This window comes from Rattus norvegicus, chromosome Y (genome assembly GCF_036323735.1).
Source record: "Rattus norvegicus strain BN/NHsdMcwi chromosome Y, GRCr8, whole genome shotgun sequence".
NCBI lineage: Eukaryota > Metazoa > Chordata > Mammalia > Rodentia > Muridae > Rattus > Rattus norvegicus.
In genome coordinates, this window is record NC_086040.1 from 38,809,923 (window position 1) to 38,814,628 (window position 4,706).

Sequence of the window (4,706 nt, forward strand, 5' to 3'; positions counted from 1 at the left end):
GAGATGATGATGTCTTAACTAGAAGCTCTTCTCTTTCAGATATCAGTGTCATAAACAAATTGCACAATTGGAATCCAAAGCATGGAGGCATTTACACTGAGCTGAGGAGATAATACTTGTCTTTCCTTTGTTTCTTTGGACCTTTTCTTCAGGGCAAAAAGAGTAAAAGCCACAAGCTCTGAGAAGAACAACTGTGCCCTTCCCAACAACTGGCTTTTGTAATGAATAAATTGATTATATAAACTCTCTTACTTACAAGAACCATATCAAGCAGGGAAGTCCAGATGATTCTGAGAAGATCGCAGCTCATGATTCCAATGTGTGGAAGGCTCAGATCAAGGCTATTTATTCAGAGAACCCGCTCATTCCCTACCCAAGACTCACTGAACTTTCCCACGGACCAGATTTGAGGGTGCCTTTCCAATAGTGTCTCCTGTGACATACTGGAAAACTTTACATACTATATATCTGTAAAGCTAGAGATGTCTCTTTGCTTCATTAGTACTTACATGTTCAGAATAGAGAATGTTGGTCAGGGGCTTGGCATGGATAAAAAAGATCTAGGAACATGGTGTGGAGGAGATTATTCAGGATAATAATTCCACTTCCACGTCCATTCCTGAGACATACAGGTCAAGCTCCTAGTTTGTCTCGGTTTCCCAAAGTCCACTATTTTCCTCCAGACGTTTAATTGAAGGAATTTTGTATTACATTTTTTTAGTGTACATTCTTTGAAAGAGGACTTTATATATATATTCCTGAATGTGTACTCAAAAATATTGCTTTCCAATTTTATTTTTTGCAATGATATTGCAACAAAGTGGGCCCAGCTAAAGTGTGAATATAACAATATAAATATTGTATACCTACTTCTAATGATAATCTCCCAAATCCTTATTTTATACAAAAATTAACAGACATCAATAAAGCAAAGGAGAACATAGACCCTAGAATGCGGTCCTGAATTTCTTTTAGGCTTGAAAAATTTTGCCTAGAAATTTTGTAGTTGTATTTGTGTCTTTATCCCTCCACTGGTGTCCTTCTGGGCTACAGGAGTTGGCCTCTAAATGTTCCATATCACCAATGTAAGTCACAGCTTAGGTAACCCCCATTGATTCGTGGGTACCTCCATTATCCTGGACTCTTTCTCTTCCTGGAGATTTCCCCTACCTCCTCATCTCTAAAAGTTCAAGATTTCCTTTCCTTCTCCTGACTATTGGATCATATCTCCTGTCCCTTCCAACACAGGATCCATTCTCCTCTTCCTTCCATCTCCCATCTAGTTCCTTCCCTCAATCGGCCTCCTAGACAATTTTATGCCCATTCTACATGAGACTCAATCCTATGCACTTGGGGCATTCTTCTTGTGTATCTTCTTTGTATCTATGAGCTTAGTGGAGAATGTCCTGTAGTTTATGGATAATATTACTTATAATTGAGCAATTTCAAAAACCCTGCTGGATCATATTTTTATAGTAGTATTCAACTTTGAAAATGATAATTTAATATGTGTGAATGACCGGAGGAACAAATTTAAGTAAAAAGAAACTTAAAATATAGATCAAATCACAGATTTTAAAAGTTGACCTAATAATAAAATTGTCTACTATCATAAAGTTTGATTATATCACAGGCAATTTTTTAAGTGGTACAATAAATTTGGCAGACAAATGATGTTTTTACCAAATAATTATGGATAATTTGACTAAGATCAAATAAGATAAATATATTATTTCCATTTTGATATCACTTGCTGTCATTTTTCCTCAAACATGATGTATATAGCATTAAACATAATGGTATTAGTTTTAAATTTTAATATTTATTTTAACCTAACCTATAAAGTAACAGGTTGTCTTACTTTATTCTTGTTGACATTCAACCTCATCCTTGCTTTTTCAGTTCTTTGTTCCTTCCTGTCCTATGTCCCTCATCACTTATACTAGTTTCTCTTCATTATTCTTACATCTACATCCATATCCCACATGTTCAATATCTTCCATGGCAAACTGTATAAAACCCAACTTTCTAATGTCTGCGACCTATATCAGTTAAATAAACTCAAGCCATCCACAGCTTCACATAAATACAAGTATATTAGAAGGAGATTCTATGATCTATATGAGAAAGAACACATGGTATTTGCCTTTCTGAGTCTTTGCTACCTTACTCGGTATATTTTCTAGTTACATTTATTTTCCTGAAACCATGATAGTTTAGTTTTCCTAGAGCTTAATGAAATGCCATTTCGTATATTGTCATATTCTTATGTATCTACATATCAATGAACATTTCTTACTATTCTCAATAAAACAATAGATTTTTTGTGAATAATGATGAGAAAGCTCAGATAGAGAAGTCAAGATTAATTACTGACAAACTAAGAAAAAAATTTCAAAGATAAAAATTTGTGGTTATGTTAACTAGATCAGTGTACATTAAGGTTAATAAAGGATGTGGTATTTATAATGTTTTAATAAAAATTAAAATTGTAGAATATTCAATACTTTAGAGAATGCTTATAAAATTGTCCATCACTAAGTGTTACTTACACTAAAAATTTAATATTTTTATAAAATATTTTGGAGATATATATATATATATATATATATATATATATATATATATAAAACCTTCAAAATAACATTAAGAAGTTACTGTCATAAAATTCAATAACAACACCAAAAACCGATTATATGAATTAAAAACGGACTAGAAGTTATTGAAAACCTCTACAATTAAATACAGAGACTTAGAAAAGAGAGCCTTTTAATAGAAAGGCACATGGCAAACAAGAAACAATAAAATCCTGAAACTATACTAAGATGGTTATTATTCATTCCTATGTGCTAAGGTTTCATCAACAAGCATGGTAGATGAAGAGAAGGTATATGTCAGAAAAATTAATTCATGTTTAACATAGTAACTTTCTTCATAATACCCAAGCAGACACTTCTCTTTTTTGTTGCTTAAAAAGTATGTAAAAAGCACGGCTTTTGATTATAACACTAATATTTCAAAACTATCATTAAATATGCAAAGATCTTAACACAAAACCCATAGTTTTCATAGCAACCATACAAACTTAAGAAGGAAAAGAAAACATTTTTAAGTACATAGATATGCGTAATGAAGTCCCCACCTTACCAGTAACAGATGGGTCAAATTTATTGTTCTATGTATTACATAGAATACTCTATCCCAGTTCATTGTTCCTTAGCATATGTTTTTCCTCATCTTTCTCTGTTACTTATCTTCTGAAAGCAGGTTGTATTTCTCATAAAATTAGTTCAAATCATCCAATCTTCACTCCAACAAAAAGGTGTTGACATTAGAGGAAAACCAATTAAAGGTTCTCATTCTTTATTGTGCAAAATTTTATATATTATTTTGTATGCTTAATATGCTTCTACACCTTAGTGATGACAATTCAATATTGGCCTGAAATCCAACATTCTTAATTCACAATGTAAAAGCCCTTTAGCTAATCACAGAAAAGCCTTCAAAGTGTATTTACATAGGTTTATTTAAAAATAATTCAACTTATAGTGTAAGGGGAATAGTGATGTATAACATCTTTTCTTACATTTTTGGTGCCTCACATTATTTTATAGCTAAGAGATTTCATTAGAATCAAGAAAAAATTATTAACATCTTACTAAAATAAAATGAGAATTTTTCTCTGTATATTTCAGAACTTATTCTTGAACATTTTTGTGACACTGTTTCTTTTATATCCCTGGCAGTACCAGAACTCACTCTCCCTCTCACCTTTTCTCTCTTTCTCTCTCTGTAGACCAATCTGGCCTTGAACTTAGAGTTCTGCCTGCTTCTGCTCCCCAGTGCTAAGAATAAAGGCCTGTGCCACCACACCCCGTTCTTGTCTACATCTTTAACATGCTCTTGTCTGATTATATTCCAAATCTTATGAAGTTAGTTCCCTAAAGTACCTAGAAAAACTCCAATACCAAAAATATATTTTGCATATCTAAGTCCCTCTTCCCAAATTCCTGATTGATCTAGTCACCTAGCAAGCTCTCTGAAGGAACTGAAAACAACAAATTTTGCTTTCATATCAGGAATAAAGAAAAGGACTGTTTACTGCACGATCTCTTGATATCACAGAACAATTCTTCCAACACTACAAAGTGAAATCTCATAAAGAAATGGGTACCCGAAGCCACAGTTTCTTACCTTCTATTTGGTTGTGCACACTGTGACCACCATTTCATTTTAACCAGGTTTAACGCAAAGGTATTCTCTGCCCCAAGAATCCAATTCTACTATATTGACATATTCAGCCATGTTCAGATAAATTTAATCACCAAGCACACCAAAGTAAGGATTTATAAAATATCCAACAGAAACATGGGAAGAAATGCTACAAATATAAATTCATACAGAATAAATAAACAAAAGGTCATTTACTTTTTGTAACACAACATCTATCCATTTTCATTATATTGATTGGTTCTGTGTATATTCAGAAGCCAAGAAAATTGTATTTAAGCCAGGACACAATTTGTGAGTTTTAGTTCTCTTTATTATATACACTATGTAGACTAACACTTAGATATAAATGCTTAATAGAAAGCAATTTTACATGTTGTGTCATTTAACTATTTCTCGGATTTTTTTGTATAATTGAAAATAGTATAGCTAAATCTTGTTATTTAATATTTTTCCCACTCAATTTCAATATCTAC